Here is a 19,939-nt window from a genome sequence, read left to right as displayed (position 1 = left end):
AAATAACGTCATGAACTGGTTTACTCATTCTTGATGATAATACTCAGAAAAGTTTAAGCAAATACTTTGTAAGTAAAAAAGTACTGAATTATACTTAAAAGCTTATATTTTTTTAAAACTCAGCCTAAGATATATGTCACTTTTTATAATTAATAGTTAACAGTTTTCATATATTATTATTTTGAGTTTGTTGTTTCAGAAAAAGCACAATATGTATATTCTTGTGTACGTGTACATATGTGTATACACATACATTCATCCGTACACCTAGTGTGACACTAGACACTATGAGAATAAGTTAATCATGTTGATAAGCAATTAATCATTTGAAGAATACAGGTGTAACTGGCCACCAATGCCCACCATGAAACAATTATTAAAATTTCAGAAAGAGTGATTTAAAGGAAGCAAACAATGATTGCTTATAACTTTTCACACCTAATTCTAGAAAATAAAAACAGTTTACATGTGTTCTGTATCAATTTTAGTTCGTCTCAGATAGCAGAAAGCCCAAATCCCAAATTTCCCTAATGGGGGAATAAAAATTTAGCTGTTAACAAAACTGAACATTCTAGATGTAAATGGAACTAAAGGTGAAGCTTTGTCCAAGGGTTATAGCTCACAGGATGTAATCTGGACTAGTTTCTCCTTCCTCGTTTCTTGGTGTTGCTTTCCTGGTTGAATCATGGTTTCAAGAGGCTTACCAGTAATTCTGAATTCACATGCTTATAGATTAAGAAGCAAAGGCGAAAAACATGAATCTCTTCCAGAAGACCCAGGAAAAATACCATTGTGACCTGATGGCTCTGATTGGGTCACATATTCAAGCATGTAAAGGTATGAGTGGCAAGACTTGGATCACCTGCCTTCTCCCAGAGCTAGCGGAGTATTAACTCCAAAGAAAGTGCACAAATTGGGGGAGAGGTGGACCTCCAGGGGAAAGTAACAAAAGAGTGAACACAAGTTAGACAAGGAGGAGAAAAATTCCACCCATCCTCCCACCATTATGTCATCCCTCTCCTCATGAAAATATAGTGGTTCCAAAGCTCAGTCCTCAGCATACTATTTTGGGTTCTCCTCTCTCATTTGAGGAACTCATTCACTCTCGGTGCTCAGGTATTGACTTTTGACTAAACTTGTAAGTTTAGCTCTGTAGTCTACTTTGTTGTTCTGAGTTCATTGTTTGCTCATGAATTTTTCAAATTCACTCCCACACTGGGGTCTTGAAAGTGGGCACATAAGCCTGAGAGTGTGAAGAAAACATTTCACAGGGTACTTCGAGTAGAGGGTTCTAAGGGTTTTAATTTATAGATTCTCAACTTCCATATACTTTTCCCAAAAATGAGGCCGCCTGAGAACAGGCTTGTGTTCATACTGCCCTTTCCCCACTTCAGAAAAGAAAATGAAACATCATCCTCTCCAAATTGTACTAGAGTGGTTAGTTCTGGGCTTTGTTTGGTTTCAAAGATTGGCACTAAGCTAACATCTGTTGCCAATCTTTTTTTTTCATCTCCTCCCCAAAGCCCCCCGGTACATAGTTGTATATTCTGGTTGTGAGTGCCTCTGGTTGTGAGTGCCTCTGGTTGTGGCATGTGGGATGCTGCCTCAGCGTGGCCTGAAGAACAGTACCTTGTCAGCGCCCAGGACCCAAACCGGTGAAACCCTGGGCCGCCCAAGCAGAGTGTGCGAAAACCACTCCGCCAGGGGCCAGCCCTCCAGTTGTAGGTTATTAAAACTTCCTAGATATCAGAATAGTCATAATTTGAAATGCTGTTTTCAAAGATACCTCCATTATTGATTAATTAAGATATCCTAAACCTACACAGCTTTCCGTCCTTCCCTTTTCCTCATGTCTGTTAAGGCAGAGGTTGTTCAGAATTCAGAAAAAACAAAGGAGTATAGGTCATGATGTTGACTTTTCAAAATATAACTGGAATGCTTGCTGGGGTTCCCTGCATTTTGCAAGAACACATTAGATTACCATTGATAAAATATTTACATGACTTTTTCTCAAATTCTGTGAACATTATTTAATAAAGTAGTTAAAATCCATTTTAAATAAAATTATAACATTATTTAATAAAGTAGTCAAACCTATTTTTACCAAAACATGAAATATTTATTTATTAGAGTAAATTTTCATCATGTTTTACCCTACTAAATCTAATTTTCTCCTTCCGAAAAACAATAAAAAAGCAAATGTGTTTGAATTCACTTTGTAAAATTTCCAAAGCAACTTACAAGGGGTCAGAGGCACATCATTTTTTAAAAATTGTAAGGAATTATTATATGAGTTAAAATATTCAAAAGCTGCTTCCCCAAAATGTCAGGAAATGAGTCTGGGAGCCATGGGTAGGTTTAGCTACCTATGAATGTGGGGCTGGCACACGCTGGTCTAGACCGAGTTCGAAAGTAACACCTAGACTTCTTTTTTTCTGCTTAGTGTCCAGGACTTCTGTGTATCCAGAACTCCCTTCCGCAGCATGTGACAAAAACTGCCCTCCAACTTTGCTGACTTTGTCAGGTAGTCCTTTTTATCAAAAATAACACACACGCCAGTTCCAAGTGGGTCTTGCTTTCTGTTAGAGTTAGAAAGTCAAAGTGAGATTATGTGTGAAAATACTATTTTCATCAAATAATAGGTTTGGATTTTAATAAGAAGAAACACTTTCTAGAACAAATGCGACCACATGGAGAAATTCCATTGACTGTGGTAGCTCAAGGAGTAAAGAATTTGGGGGTTTCACTTTATAGTATCTTTTAAGTTGTTTTATCTATGTGGGCAGGAAGCTCTCTTGAGAGTTAGTAAATGACCATTACATATGAACTATAAAAGACTTAGATCTATTATTGAAATAATAATAGGCAAAAATACAAGTAAATTTTGTTGAATGTAAAGTTGTTGTGAATTTAATATGGTCTTCAAAAAAAGGTCGCCAAATATATACCTAGTTATTTTTAAATAGATGGAACCCACAGACTCAAAAAGATTACTTCTATCCTTTCTAAGAAACAAATAAATCTTGAGGTTGGAACCCTCATGAATAGGATCAGTGCCTTAGAAAAGAGGACCCAGAGAGATCCCTACCCACCTCTGCCATGTGAGGATTCAACCAGAAGTCTGCAGCCTGAAAGAGGGCCCTCACGTGACTGTGCTGACATCCTGGTCTCACCCAGCCTCCAGAACTGTGAGAAATAAATTTCGATTGTTCGTAAGATACCCATTCTGTTGTGTTTTGTCACAGCAGCCCAAACAGACTAACACAGTATAACTTCAGATATTTAACTTTCTATAGGACATATTATTTATCTTAGCCGTAAGCATATCTGTGGAGAGAACTTTCTGAAGCATCAGGCAACAAGCTGGTTTCTTTGCCCAGCATAAGGTTATCAACTTCCTTCTAACTATTCTGTATCAGAGAAATGTGAATGAGACCCTATACTGAGACCCAAGATATTTTCAATGATCCAGATGTCTGCAATGACATTGTTAAGACCTCAGGATATTTAACTGAACTTAAAAAACTGTCTGAATATTTTGGCACCATGCAAACACCCACACAAAGAGTGTAGGTGAACAGGTGTGCCCATGCATACTCAATAGCGTATTGTCTGAGTGGGCTCGTCTGAAAGGCACATCTCTTCTCATAAGTATAGCTATGACAGAAAGCACTTCAAGTCTTTTCTCTCAGGCTATCATAGAAGAGCAAGTAGTTATTTTCTATTTGGATTTGAAGGTGATGAGAGTTTTTATTAATCCTAGTCAGAAACTGCATCTTAAAAATAAAATTTCCTTTTAGACTAAAAAAAAGCCCAAAGTCCCCCACCCTCCTAAAACAAAAACCAGCTGTTCTTTGAAAAGCAGTATTCTGTTGATAGACTCAGTCCCTACAAGTCCACTTGCTATAAGCAACACGGGGAAGCCACCTAGGAAAGGTGGCCTGCTCTCCACTTGACTGATCATATTTCTTTCAGCATCCTTAGTTCCACCATTAAATCATAAGAGAAATAAAATAGTGATGCAACGCATACTCTGGGCGGCGTTAGTAAAACGTGAGAATTAAATGAGAACCAAGAGTATTTGGAAGTAACTAGAGTTCCACCCCTGACTCACATCCAGTCAACATAAGTTCCACGTGGATTTGACATTTAAAGATAAAAAATGAAGTTGCAAAACCGTTTCCTACAAGAAAGTGTAGGTGCTTACTTACATAGTTCTGGGGGGCCGATCATCGTAAGCACACAGAAAAGGGAGAAATCATAGCGAAAAAGAGCGATAGAGGTAAGTACCTTAAGTACACACAGGTGTGCATGCTCACACACATGCACACACACAACTATTTCTGGGTCTTAAAAAGCCATTAAAAAAGGCAAAGAGAAGCTTAGAAATATATATCGCAATTGCGATATATAATTGCAAATAAATATGTAATTGCAAATTGGCAATATATTCATATTCCCAATTATAAATAGCTTGTCTTGGCCAATGGAAATAAGACAAACATCTCTAAAACTGGGCAACTCCTAAACAGGAAATGAAATGACCAATTGAGAGCAACATATTATAGTATTACTAGTAACTCAATTGAAGGCAAAAGAGATATGAACTTTTACATAAACACTAGCAAAAATGGCCCAAAAAGATTTTCATTGTTAGTATGAAAGGTGTATATTTTCATGAGCTAGTGAGCAACTGAGCAATGTGCTCTTTGCCTTACACGTGTGCAAACCCCAGGGCACAGCCCTTCCACGTCCATGAATGTATCATAAAGAAGGACTCATAGATGTGTGCCAGTATAGAAATGTAAAGCAAAATGCTGCTGACAATTCTGAAAGATTAGAATTGAACAAACTGATCAAAAATAAGGTTTTTGATATCCATATCGACCTCTATGTTGTTATTTAAAACTATGTTAAGTAACCTTTAATTACTTGTTTTTATTTGTTTCAAGTTATTTGGTGCACATTATTGCTAGATATTTTTTTAAAAGACTGACAAATATATTTGATCCTAATAGCAGTTCTGTGAGGTGAGGCCGTTCCTATAATCATCCTTATTTTGCAGATGAGAAAACTGATGCCCTGAGCGATGATTGACAGGCTCAAGGTCATACAACCAGTACATGGGAGATCTGGTCTGCCTGACCACGCACTATTGTCTGAACTTCTATCAATATTTTGGCTAGTAGCATGTTTTAATTCTCAGGATTACAATATTCAAGTTAGGTCGGCACAATGTAATAAACTGCATTTCTTCCAAATTGTGTTCTCCTTCTGATCAAGAGCTGAATTTCAGTACATATCATTCTATGAGGGTGCAGGGAGAAGAAAATCAGCCTTGGAAATACTCCACTGTAAAGCCATTTTGAAGAATATGCAGACCCCTTTTTATATTATCCTTGCACAGTGCTCATTCAGTATAAGTCTCTTTTCTCTGAATGCTTTTGTGCTATATACATATAAAGCCATCCGTTTCAGTACACTCATAGTATGAATATATATACATATTCCCCAACCCCCGTGCTTTGAGTGCTATCTTATGCTCTGAGCCAAAGAATTAGAATAGCTAGGGCAGACTGTTTTGTACATTCTTGGCCAATGAGTTTTAGTGCAAATTCTCTCAGCCAGTAACCCTTCTAAAGTGCTGTTCAGAACTGACTGTTCTGTACTATGTACTATTTGTTTTGTCCTGACCTCAATTTCTGCCGTGTGTTTTATCTTTGACTAGGAGTTTTGACACACCTAAAGCCGATAAAGGATGAGCAAATGTTAGTGGCCCTGCCCCAAAGCAACAGAAGATGAGCATCTCTGTGAATATTAAAATGAAAGGACATGTGTGGGAACTGGGTGGGGGCGTAGGTGGCATGGAGCATAGCTCAAAGCAGAGAAAACAGATGGCAAAGACCACCAGACAGTGAAGGATTGATGGTAATTCATTGACATTATGAAGGGCAGCATAAACATCACTGCCACCTGTGAAGCTTAACCAAAATTGGATGGACGGTGAAGGGAGGGTTATGACTTCAGGGAGATTGAGAGGAAAGGAAAAGCAGTTGTTGATGTAAGATGACTAAAGCACACACTGATTCAGGTACTCTTCCATTTCCAATCTCCATTTCCTTGATTGAATCCACTCCCCTTTCCCTTATTTCCAATATTGTATTGGGTTCTCAGTATTGTGAAGGGGGAATCCAACTCAAATATTTTAATCACCTCGAATTTAGATACCTCTTAATGTTTTAAGAGCCTAAAGATAAAGATCTAGGGCCACCCCTGGTGGCTTAGTGGTTAAATTCAGCATGCTCCATTTCAGGAGCCCAGCCCTGGTTCCCAGGAGCAGACCTACACTATTTGTCTGTCACTGGCCATGCCGTGGTGGTGGCTCACGTACAAAAAGAGGGAGATTGGCAGCAGATGTTAGCTCAGGGTAAATGTTCCTCAGCAAAAAAAAAAATGGGAGAGAGAAAGAAAAAGAAAAAAGATCTAGTTTTAGTACAGACTTGCCTCCATTACTGATCAAGCTAATGTCTATAATCAAACTTTTGATCTCCATTTGGTTACACTCCACAGGGTAAATACAAAGAACGGTTTCAAGAGGATGTGATCTTTCTCCAGGACAATGCTTCCCAAACTTGTGTTCCTCCAAACGAGTCCCGCAAAGTGTTTTGAAAGACAAATGGAAAAGTTTCCTCTGGCTGAAAAAAGTTTAGGAAAAATTGGATTAAATAAAATTTCTCAGTGTTTTTTACTTCTGGATTGCTCAACAACTTATATATGCAAATGTATCTTAGGCATTTCCAAAAGTGGGCTGTATTACGATGCTGCATTTCTCAAAGAGAATTGGCCTTGAGAACCCTCTTTTACGGAGCCTATGTCACCATCTCGTGGAACTGGGGCTCTGCAGGACACACGTAGGGGATGCTGCTGGGGGGCATCATCCAACAAACTTCTGATTTGGGTTCTTTCTGTTGCCTCATTTTTCTTTTTTTGCATTTCCCACTTACTTTTTCATGGCAAACTATTAGTAGAAGAACCCTGCCAGGTGGTAGTTTATCTGTTTAAAAATTTTCCGTGTAATTTGAGTAAAAGTGTCATGGATTTTTTTTAAAGATTGTTTTTCCATTATAAAACAATATATGCTGATCACAGAAAAGATTCTAATGTGAGAATAGTATAGACGATTATGAACATACATAATCTCACACCTACAGAAAACGTTTGCATTTTAGTTTAATTTCTTCTATTTTTAAAAATTCCTATCTGATGTTGTAAAAGTCATAATTATAATCATGCTATATAATAATTTTGTATCTTTATTTCAACTTTACATCATATTATTATCAGATTTTAGTTAGATTACAAACTCTGTGCAAACTTGATAGAATAAGATCCAAATTATTTACTTAAGCCCATCGGGCCCTCAATGTCTTGTCTCCTGTTTGCAGCTCCGGTGGAGGATCCTAACCTTCTTCTTTTTAATGACCCTTTGGGCCCACCATGTCCTTGCTAGTTCCCATTTCAGAGCTTTAATGCTAGACTCTGTACACAGCATATTTGCTATTCTTAAGAAGTGAAATTCTGGTATTTTTCTTAGTATTACACTGTCATTGTACCAATTTTAAAAAACCTAAAATTGGATTCATTGATTTTTGGAGATCAAGACTAAAACTTCAGTTACCTAATTTACATGAAAAGAAGACAAAGCTCAGTGGGTACATCTGGAGTGGTGGACGCCTATAGGTGACCATGGATGGTGGCATTACAGAGCTTCTATTGCAACAATAATTTGCACTTCAAAGATATCTTCGGTTCAAAGATATTTCAAATGAGTGGCATATAAAGATGAGAGTATTGATGTTGATTCAGGCAGTTTTATCTATACAAGATAAAACTCAAGAAATGACAAGCTACAGGTGTTTTTTTAAGCAAAACCTGCAATTTCTGTTTATGATATTAATTAAAAATTATTTTTAATTAATTTAATTTTAATTTAGTATTATTAAATATAAATTTAATTTAATAAATAATTTTGTTTATTGAAATTATTAATATACAATTAATAATTAATAATTAATAAAAACACTACAGTTTCTTCAAAAATACCAAAATAAACATATAAAAGGGTTTTCAAAAGATCTCTTCAAAGATTTCTGATCGGAGATGGGATTATAAGAAGAGTGAGAAGAAAGTATTTGTAGTTAGCACAAAATCCCTGCTCACCGTCTTCTTCACTACTGGACAGACAGAATACACTTGGTTAAAAATATACTTATTATGACCTTTGCTACAAAATGATGACAGCATTAATAAACTTTCTTTTTTAGGAAATATGCTAAACAGTGCTACCTTTGAAATTTTAAGAATTAATTAAAATTTTCTCATTTTGTGGAATGTTTAGTTTGTTTTTAAGCAATAATTTTCTTCTGACAATTCCAGCTAATATTTTGTATTATAATGATCATGCTTGTTTGACCTCTGAATTTATGAATGTGTGGGTTAATTGATGTCATAATTTATTCATACATCTTTAGGTTTGAAATTATTAAATATTTAGCTTCATGGATTTGTATTTTGTGAAATCTGAACTTATTTATTTATTTTTTTGCAAAATACCAGTAGGTCAGTATTTTGTAAAATAAATGATGAAATATCAGTAAGTCCTTTTTTTTTTTTTTTGGGAAAGATTAGCCCTTAGCTAAAATCTGCTGCTAATCCTCCTGTTCTTTTTTTTTTTTTTTTGCTGAGGAAGACTGGCCCTGAGCTAACATCCATGCTCATCTTCCTCTACTTTATATATGGGATGCCTGTCACAGCATGGCTTGCCAAGCAGTGCCTAGGTCCGCACCCAGGATCCGAACTGGCAAACCCCAGGCCATCGAAGTGGAACATGTGAACTTAACCTCTGTGCCGCCAGGCTGGCCCCTATTAGTATGTCCTTCTGTTTTCAGTACTGCATTCCCTAATCACTGAATCAATTGGATGGCTTATGAAATGTCACCATCTCGGAAAGGCCTTTCTCATGACTCTGGCTGAACAGTCGACTCCAAACTTCCCCATCAGGCCCTCTTAGTACCTCCCACTGCATAATTTTCCTACCACTCAGACAGGGATCTGAGATTATATTATTTATTTTTTAATCTGTTTATTGCACGTCTTTTCTCAAAGGAATATAAGCTCTCTGGGGGTAGGAATTTTTCTGTTCGTGGCCCCAGTGCCTGAAAAAATGTCTTGTATACCGTAAGTGATTAATAAATATTTGTTAAGTGAATGTGGTAATAAGTGAATGGAATAGTTGCTTATTCCAGATTTTGAATATATAATAATAATAATGGTGACTATATAAATTGCTACAATTTGAGGATTATTAGTATTGATGCTGAGATGAATATCTTTGTTATTTTTAAATTTGGTATTATTTATTTAAGATTCAATCTCATTTTTTAAAATGACTGAGTCAAAGATAATGAATATTCTAAAGAGACTAGAAATCCATTTAAAAAATGCTCTTCAGGAAGATTATGGTAATTTACAATTCTACCAATGATTCATTCTCCCTGTACCGTTTGACTTTCAAACTTCTGTTCGTAGCCTCTGTCTCCAACACTACTGGCCTCCCTCTGCTGTCTTTCTTTCAAATGATGGTATTAGATTTGTTTTTCCCTGCTAAAAGCCACAATGCCCCTTGCTACAGAAGAAAAGATTTGCGAAAACAACTTGAAGCACCGTTGTTATAGTCCTTAGGAGTTCTCCATAAAATTTGTCATGGTAAATGATCTTAAAGATTAAAAAAAAAATTTACTAAAAATTCATCAGTTTCTTCAGATACGCCCTTGCAACCATTCCCATAAACAAAAAAAAACTAGATGCCTTTCATAGGATAGACTCAGAGTTTGTGTTTTCATCTAGTTTATACACTAGCACATTGTTTTATGGTAATTTATGTGATGTCTAACATTTTGAATTTTGCCAATATACAAAAAAAACAATTCTCTTTAGCCTTTGTTAACAAGTTGCTTGTCAAAATCTGTATGTGCGTATGACCATGGAGGCAAGTTTTTTTCTTTCTTCTTCATTTTTTTTAATACATGCTTTTATATTTTCTACGGCTAATTAATGTGGAGTGCTGTGCATACATCTGAAAGGCAGCACCTTCACTCTCAGGCTTTCATCGCAGACATCTGATAATAATTACTGCATAAATAAATTCGTAACACCAAGCAGTTAGAAGCAGTCTAATTGCAACAATTAATTTGTAGACTTACCTAATTAAATTTCCCTAGCCGGAAATGTGTTGTCTGCATACATCAAAGTTTACAAAGGAGAGGTAACAGAGCAGAATAAAAAATGACAGCATCCCTAATAGAGTCCCTCGAGAGGAACTTCTAAGGTTAAAAAAAAATCTATCAATGCTGAACAAGAAAATACGCCGTTCGGCTGAAATGATGGATGATTCTGCTAACCTTCATGCAAAATGATCCTGACACATATTATTATCAAAATAGAAGCGAGCATATCGTTGTCTACCTTATTGCTTTTATAAAGTGGATGAAATGGTTTGGGAGTCTGAAAACTCTTTTCTATGTGGTACTTGGGAACATTAAGACGAGCCTGATCTCTTTCTTCCTTTTGAGACTTCTATAGCTACTTGTTTAGCTGCTTTCTTGCCTTCTTGCAAGAGTTGAGTAATTGCACAACGGCGCGCTGAGGAGAGAAACTGCATAGCATTCGTCTTTGGCTCACACAAAAGTGCTTGCCCTGCCACTGAGGGACACCGGAAGATTCAAGTTTCCCAGCCTTGTGTGATATATACAAGAACAAACGATAATTATCATGTCATATTATTTTTAAAAAGAGAGAAAGGAAAATAATTTAGTGGCTAAAAGGAAATAATATGGATCAGTTTAACTGGGATATAGTACTATCAAAAGTTTTTCAGGAAGTCTTTTTTTTTTTTGGCAAAAGTCTCTGCTTTTGATTTTCTTATATCATGCACCTTGGTAGCTAATGCTCCTTTTAATCTCCTCGGTATTTATGAACATGTAGGGAATGCTTACTTCAATCTTGTATTACAACTATTTTACGTACATATCGCCACCCTTACTGAACTGTAAGTGCCTGTCTAGCCCTGCTTCCCCACCACTGCCTGTCTCTACCTCCCACGGTCCCCGTCCGCACTCTCAGTCCATGGCTGGCCATGACTGCCGGCTGCTGTATAAATGGCCTGCCCTGTGTGAGCTTCTGAGCCAATCTGGAAGAGGGCAGGCTGAGTATGAGGGGCCCCAGATCTCATCTGTACCCTGCCGGTGGTGAGGGGTATGGATTTAGTCAGCATGATTGAATGCTAACGGATGACCCAGGCAGTAGGGAGTCTTCCAGCTTCTTCACCTTTCTTACCACACAGTTGTCCCTGAACAACTAGCTCTTACTTGTGAGGCATGGAGATGGGTTTTCTTATTAAAATAAAGTACAAATTAATTTAGAAGGAGATCTAAAAAGGGATGTTATCAATAAAGAAAATATTATTATAGAATTGTAGTGGAGGATAAAGCCTTATTTTTAGTCACTGCCATATGCCTCTTATTCTTTTTTTTTTAAATGCCACTAGATTTCTTCTTCTTCTTCTTCTTCTTCTTCTTTTGGTGAGTAAGATTGGCCCTGAGATAACATGTGTTGCCAATCCTTGTCTTTTTGCTTAAGGAAGATTGTCACTGAGCTAACATCTATGCCAATCTTCCTCTATTTGTATATGGGATGCTGTCTCAGCATGGCTTGATGAGTGATACATAGGCGCACACCCAGGATCCAAACCCCTGAACCCTGGGCTGGCAAAGCAGAGTGGGCGAACTTAATCACTATGGCACCAGGCCAGCCCCTCTCATTCCATCTTGACCCATCTCTGGAAATGTACATAGGAGCAAAAGGCAGACAAGAGAGGTTACACATAAATTTCCTTATAGAAACTTCTGTTAAAATTTTAGTATCAAATAAGAGAATAGATAACACCAAGAGAAAACTGAGAAACTGTCAGAGTGCAAAGTGGGCGACTGCTATGTCTTAATTGATCGTGAGATAGCCTTTTCCATTCCGTGAAGACAACCTAAGTTCTTAACTTGGAGATAGAGGCATCTACGAGGAAATTTGTTGACTTCAAGTCTTTCATTGACGTCATCTCCATCCCTTTATTTTCTCTTCCATATTTTTTAACTAATAGGAGCCTTTAAATGCCAAATGAAATACCTGCCAGAAAATCCTAACAGTCTTCTCCATTCTGCCCAGGGAGGTGTAGTTCCAATGGTTTTGCCTGGGAAGGTTGCCTTTGCTTAGACTAGGCTCTATATCTCGTACCCAACAAGGAGTGACGACATGGTGAACAAAGACAGGTGGATACAGGAAAGCCAGAAAATTTCTTAGTTAATTTTTAGTCAGAATATTAGCTTGACTTCACTATTTTATTTTACATGTAGATTCCCAAAGAATTAGTTGTAGTCAAATTCAAATGCAAGTACAATGCCACGTCATTTAGAGTACAGACGATCTTAGATTCCATGTAATAATGGATTATTACCTCCCTTTGTGAAAGTAGAAAATTAGGAGCTTTCAATCCCTGTACCTATGGCATATTATTTGATTTATATATCTGATTCATATAAATTTGACTTTGAAATGTGTCTGCCACAAGAAGGGTCTACATATAGGATTCAGGTCAAAATAAAGTAAAAGTAAGTCCTAGCTTCTCAAGTGAATTAAGTTAGAAACTCTCAGAACAACAGGATGAAAGAAAGATAATGAAGTTTGGGTAATCGAATTAATGAGGAGGGACCTCCTCCCCATTTGACCTCTCTTGGAACACTCTCTCCTTTGGCATCTGTGATACCACCTCTTGTATGCTTATTCGCAGTAAACTTTACTGGCTCATTCTGTCTTCCTTGGGTCTCTTCAAGGCTTTATCCCAGCCCCTCTTCCCTCTTGCTCTGTTTTAATGGCCGTCCACGTGAGGTCTCTGAATCGGCAGCATCAGCATAAACTGACACCTGTTAAAAAGGCAAACTTCAGGCCTCACTCCCAAATCTCAAGTTCTATTTACTAAATCAGAAACTCTGGAGGTAGGACTCAGCAACAACATATGCTTTAGCAAACCCTCCAGAAGATTCTGAATGCACACTCAAGTTTGAGAATCTCTGCTCTCTTCTGAGGCTTTCTGACCCATGAAAAGGGGCTTCAGGTGCGATGTATGTACTGTGAGAGACCATAGTTTCCAAAGATGGCCACCAACATATCTCCTGTCTCATAAGCCCTTTTAGAACCTTGCAACCATCGGGTGGAATCCGATTACCCTCCTCTTGAATCTGGGCAGAATTGTGACTTTTGTAACCAGTAGTGTGCAGTGGGATTCAGTCTGAATAACTTCCAGGGATAAGCCATAAAAGGCGACGTCCTCTATCTTGTTTACTAGAACATCCACGCTTGAGGTCTTGAGCCACCAAATAAGAAGACTGACTGCCCTGAGGTTGCCATGCTGTACGGAAGGCAGCCACATAGAAAGGCTGTCTGCTCTAGCTGCTGTCCTAGACTTTGAACCCTTCCTGCTCAGGAGCCAGACATGTAAGTGCATGAGCTGTGACATGATTCTAGCTCCCATTTCTCTAGTCACCATCCTGCCTTCAAGTCTCCCCAGCTGTGGCCTGTACCTCATAGAACAGAGGCAAGCCATCTCTGCTGTACCCTTTCTATATTCTGGACTCAGAGAATCCATGAGCATAATAGAATGATTCTTCCTTTCCCGCTAAGTTTTGGGTGGTTTGTTACATAGTGAAACTGGAATGCCCAGTGACATTCAAATTTGTATTTCCATTTCAAACTTCTATTTGAGGTCCAGACATGAAGCTCTAATTGCCTACCTGACAACTCCACTGGGAAGTGCACAGGCATCTCAGACTCCAGAAAAACAAAAACAAAACAAGGATTAGTTAAAAAAGAAGAAAAAAAGTATTATTAATAAATCTAGAGGCTTGTTCTTTGGGGAAAAATCTATAAAGTATGAATCTCTAGCAAACTGAACTTTTATCAAAGAAGAAAACAAAAACTCATAAAATGAGAAAGTTTAAATAGCCATCAAAAGAGAAGAAAACTCAAAATAAAATGAGACTTCTTAGTACCACTGTACATAAATAAATTTGAAAATCTATATGAAATGTTTAACTTTCTGGAAAAATACAATTTATCAAAATTTACTCTAATAGAGATAGAAATTTTCTCCTAACAAATTTTCATGTAGGAGTTAGAGAAAGTTGTAAAAGAGTTCTCTACAAAAAAATTAACCTGATGACCCAGTGGCTTAATGTGAAATGCTCTCGAACCTAAAAAGACTGGGTATTCTTAAGCATATTTCACCATTCCAGAACATTGCAAAGTAAGAAAAATCTCCAAATTGTTTTATGAAACAAGTTTACATTGATACCAAAACTAGCAAAAAATGTACAAAATACTGTAGCACAATCTCACCTATGAATATCAACACAAAAACTTAAACAAATTAGCAGGAGAATCCAGCATTCTTATAAAAATAACATATATCATATCATGACCAAGTGGAGTTAATTATACTAACAACTCTTATAGGAAAAAGCATGCTATGAGGTCCATAGATAAAAAGACCTTGTGTCAAAACTCAACTCTCACTCATAGTAAAAAACACTCAAAATAGAAATTGATAGATATTTCCTTAATATTATATATATATAATATGTATATAAATCACATCTACTTTGCTGAAACCTTCTCTGTGGGGCTTCTCCCTTGCTTTTGTATGAAATCAGAATCTTTAACATGGTGTTATGGACTGAATATTTGTGTCTTCCCCAAATTCAGATCTTGAAATCCTAACCCTCAATGTGATGGTATTAGAAGGTGGAACTTTTGGGAGGTAATTAGGTCATGAGGGTGGAGCCCTCATGAATGAGCTTATTGCCCGTATAAGAAGAGACACAGAGCTCTCTCTCTGTCTCTGTTCTCAGCCATGTAAGAACACAGCAAGAAGATGGCCATCTGCAAACCAGGAAGTGGGTCCTCCCCAGCACTGAATCTGCCGGTACCTTGATCTTGGACTTCCTCGCCTTCAAAACTGTGAGAAATAAATGTTTGTTGCTTAAACCTCTCAGTCCATGGTAATTTGTTATAGCAGCCTGAGCTGACTAAGACAATGGCCTACATATTCATGAGTAATCTGGAGTTGACTACCTCTCTAGCTTTCTCTCTTGTCATTCGCCTCCTCGTTTTCTGAATTCTAGCCATAATAGATGTATTAGTTTCTAGAACTCATCATATTTTCTTGAACCTCAAGGTGTTTGCTGTTGTCTGTTCCTGGAATGCTCTCACCTCCATTCTGTTGATCAGTTTGTATATATTCCTCAGATTTTAGCTCCAATGTCACTTTCCCAGGAATTCCTTCCCTGACTCCCATGACTAGATTGCTCTCCTCTGCCCCCATCATTACGCACTACACTAGCACCATATAATTTCCTTTGTAGCACATATGGCAGGACGTAATTTATTTGTTCACTGTTAGCTGAGTTCTATGAGAAGGAAGCAAGTCTGGGTATTCCTCACCATAACCTCAATGCTAGTGCAGTGCCCAACACAGAGTAGTGCTCTGAAATATTTGTGGAATGAACGACTTAATGAATTCCTAGGGAAACTGAGACAGTCATAATGTAGTCCAAAACATATCGGACTTAGAGAGAGATTTGAGTTCCTTCTCCACTGTATCCTAGCTGTGGATCTTCATTCTCAGAATCTTATTTTTTCTCCATTTGTACATGATACATCACAAGATGGTCTTGAACAGTAAAGGAATAAAATATGTTTAAGCCATTATCAAAATTTAGAGCAACATACAAAAGAAAGATGCTACTGTTCTTAACAACTTCAAAATGTTCTTAATATCACACAAGTACTTCTTAGCATTATAGAACCAGGTGACATTTATATATATTAATGACTACACAATGGAAAGGTTAGAAGTATCTAGGCATTTCAGAGAGAAGTAGTGAAAACACCATAGGCTCCTCCCCTGTCTGAACCTGAGCTCTGCTGTTCAGAGACTCAGTGACTTCTGGATTCCAGGTTGGGCCCCTAAGCCTTGTGAGCCTCACTGTAGAAAGGAGAGCAATAGATACCTCATGGAAAGAGTGGAAGCTTAGCACAAGGTAGACAACAAGGAGAGTTCCTTTTCCGTTCACACGTTAATACTGTGTGTGTGTGTGTGTGTGTGTGTGTGATGTAAAAGTCAAGGATCATTGATTTTTCTAGGCTGGGTTTAATTGTGGTATTTTAAATACAAGAAAAAAGGAACAAACTTCAAGATTTAAGAGATGCTAAGAGGTTCAAGATCTAAGATCTTTTCTACAGGATATTTATTTTCTACCACAAATAACAACTAATTACATTGTCTACATTGGCTTAAGCCCTCTGCTTATATGCTTCTTCTCTCTTTGTTTAGAGAGAAAAAAATGTCCTGGCAGAGCTTACCTCTACACCACCCACACCTTTTTCCTTTACCCTAGTGTCTGTTTAAAAGGAGAGGTTGTTTTGGTGCCTTTTAAAAAGCTATTTTGAGCAGAAATTGTTCTCAGTGTTGCGAGTTAATCGTGAATCCACTACCACATTTGATGTGGGTTTAATTGATAGGTTCAATCTCTGTTTTGTAGTAGCAACTTCAGACAATAGGTCTCTTTAGAGAGAACCTCCTCAAAGGAACTTTGTAAATATTGCAGTACTACTGGTGGCAATTTATGAATTTATCTTTGGGGAAGATCACACACAGATCTCAAGCTGACATACCTAACTACAACCACACATGCTAATTCTACGTATTTCTCGTTAAAAAAATTATTAATTGTAAAAGGGAGTGATGGAGGTCATGTCAGATCCATAAAGGAGAATTTGATCAAGAGTCTTCCAGAAAAATAACATAATACTTTGATATCAGTATTCACTGAAACACTCCCAGATAATGCTCATTGAAATCCACTGCAATATGCTAGACTGATTTTGGGGTCTAACACATTCCTTTCTTTAAAAAATCTCACAAGTATTCCCCTGCTCTCCCTACAAAACTAGAACACATGCCTCTTGAGGAGCGCTAGACCAATCTCTAAATTCCTGCCATCAAAACAGACAGGGTTGCTGCATTGGCTCTCATGGCCTGTCTACCATGTCCTTGCCCAGACCCGAAGTGGGGTAGTAATTTCTGCCAGTTCACCTGCAGGCCACAACAGGAGGAAAAGGGATAGTTGGTGGGCGAGCCAGGCCAGGCCTTATAGGTGCCTCTCTGCTTAAAATTTGGTGAAAGTGACCCCTTGGACTTGGCTGGGATTATCTTTTCACTTTGTTCTGCTATTGAACAAGCAAATACACAGTGCAAATAATACGCATGAAATTACAGATGCAAGGGGACCCTTTCCTCAGGGTCTCCCTTGTCTTGTGAGGAGGATTGCTGGACCTTCTGTGGCCTCAGGAGCCGGCATGGAATAAGGAGCCCACCTCATCAAAAGAGCTCAGATTCATTTAAAATAGTTTTAAGGTGAAGCAGGACGTGGTCCAGTGATCTACACTGCCTCGCCACACCTGGTCTCAACATCTGTGTTCTGGGTTCATTACCTCCAGTCTTGCCGCAGACAGGAACTTCTGCAACGGATTTTTTTCCGCATCATGAGCCCTATTTGAAGTTTCAGTGCAGCAAGTCTAGCCACGGCAGTAACGCAGGGAGATAGAATATTCTGTGTATAACGAGTGAGGTAAACGTCCAAAGAGGAGAAGGTTCTTGGGTTATTAATCTGCAATCTATTACATGTGATAAAAGGGCCATTGAGAAAGCCACTCTCCATCAGCCTTCAAGAAATGGTGGAATAAATATAGAAAACATACAATTTCAGGGCATGTGTACTCCGACTGGAAGGAGGGGGCAGGGTAACATAGTCGACTGAGACTCAGTTACTCTGCCCATCCATGGCCCTTCCAGAACAGCACGAGATAATTGTCCCATTTAAGTGGCTACTTGGTTAGGACTACAACTGAATATTAATGTTTTCTTTATTCAAAAAGTCTCCGGCGCTCATCAACCAGTGGCATCTTGCTTTTCCTTTTCATAAGCTCCCTTTTGACTACAAGTGTGTACAACGTTTATTAATTCATCTACTCTATTCAGTCACATTTAAAGCCAGCGTATCCTGTCCCCCTTTCCTTTTAAATGAGAAGAAACTAAAACTGAAAAGAAATCTTTCATCTCTCTCCCTTTCCCTCGACTGTGAGAGCTAGGCTTCAACTAGCTTTTCTGCCACTCGTAACTTCTCGTGGAGTTGTTGAGTAGGTTTTCTTACAAAGCAAGGCAATGTATTTTGCTTTTAGGGAATAAAGAAAGATCTTTTAAAATACCTTTCATCCTCAAGTAGATTTCCATTAGCACAGTGGTCAGTTTCATTACATGGTATGAATACCTCCATTATGTGCTAGAAGCTCTCGTTCTTTTTTCAAAAATATGTTGAAAAATAATTTGATGTCAATTTCCATGGTGATAGAAAAGAACACCACTTAGAACCATAACAAGTACATTCGTCTGAATTATTGTGAAACACTGAGTTGGTCTCTTTGTGTCAAGAGTTCTCTGGTTTTTGTTATTATTGTTTCATCACCTGAGAAGGAAAAAGGCTTTTTTACCAAATGTAGGGCAATTATCGAATCTCATCCTTTTTTATATCTTGCTGGTCAATCATTCTTTTTCATGAGCTAATGCTTTAAAAGAAGCATCCTAATTCTGCTTTTTGTGAAGATTTTAATAATGAAACACTTTCTAGGTGCAAAGGGTTTTATATAATGCATCAATCAATATCTAAAATTCCCTTTGTATTGCCAAATGTCACCATATAATCTTTTTTATTGTTTCAGAGGCAGGGAAACTGTTAGATAAGTACTACTGATGCACCTTCTCTGTCTTCTGTTTCTTGCACTGTTTGTACCTACTTGGTATCACATGTGAAAAATGAACTGTATTGGTGCAGGGCATTGTGAGGGATGTAATTAACCTGGGTGGCCTGTTCTGGGTTCCAGAATCAGGCAAACAATTGTCAGATAGGGGCCACCCAGTCCGGATAGTTTCTACATCACATTGAAAAGAATGTAGAGAGTCAGAACTACAAAAAAAGAGACATACAATTAGTTGATCACTAATGAGCTCACACTCTGGGATTGCTGTATATTTTACCTTATTGAATACAACACACTCAAATAATATACCTCAATCAGTCAAATTAAATCCCAATTACTCAACACAAAAGAACTCAGGAAGACCTTGAATCCCGTAGTCAGATGTTTCTAGGGCCTTTGTCTCCATCCTATTCCTGTTCAGGTCCTCTGCTTTCATTATTCAGTTGCTATATTCTTCCTGCCTACATTCCATACCAGTCTCTATTAAAATGGCTTCTTGCTTATGTCTGGACTTTTAATGCTATTTGCAGAAATTCATTAATCTCCCTTCCTGCAAGGATCTCTTTCTTACCTATGCGTCTGTGGAGTTTCCACTTTGCGCTATACTTCCTTAAATATTGCCAGCCTTTAGTTACTGAGAAAGTTCTAGAGATGGCTTTCTCTCTGCTTGCCAGCAGCTCTTTCACAGCTTAACTGTAGTTTTAGAAGGTATTTCTTTGTCTTTAAATTTTCTCCAAGTTGGGCATGATTTAGAAATGATTGTAAAATCAAGGAGGGATTATGTTCTTGTGGTCACCTCTGGCTCCGGGAGTTACTTCAACTTAATTAACCCAGGTAATGGATCATTTTGCTGTCATGAGCATGCTGCTCTTGCTCCTTGTTACGATACGTGAATTGTGGGTAGAGTTGGACCCTTCTTTGATTTATACTGAGAGAGAGAGAGAGAGAATATAGCACA

At 37.9% G+C, this 19,939-nt stretch overlaps 1 long non-coding RNA gene across 1 annotated transcript; it reads left to right on the top strand.

Moving 5' to 3' along the window:
* The first annotated feature begins 9,098 nt into the window (after window positions 1-9,098).
* LOC103553927 (uncharacterized) lies at window positions 9,099-15,148 on the top strand. Its single transcript, XR_545587.2, has 3 exons — window positions 9,099-9,237; window positions 13,454-13,602; window positions 15,015-15,148. It is a non-coding gene; the product is annotated as an uncharacterized lncRNA (long non-coding RNA).
* Window positions 15,149-19,939: the final 4,791 nt, after the last annotated feature.

Source organism: Equus przewalskii, chromosome 7 (assembly GCF_037783145.1).
Source record: "Equus przewalskii isolate Varuska chromosome 7, EquPr2, whole genome shotgun sequence".
NCBI lineage: Eukaryota > Metazoa > Chordata > Mammalia > Perissodactyla > Equidae > Equus > Equus przewalskii.
Note: the sequence above shows the minus strand (reverse complement) of the source record. Positions and strands in the feature narration are given on the sequence as shown.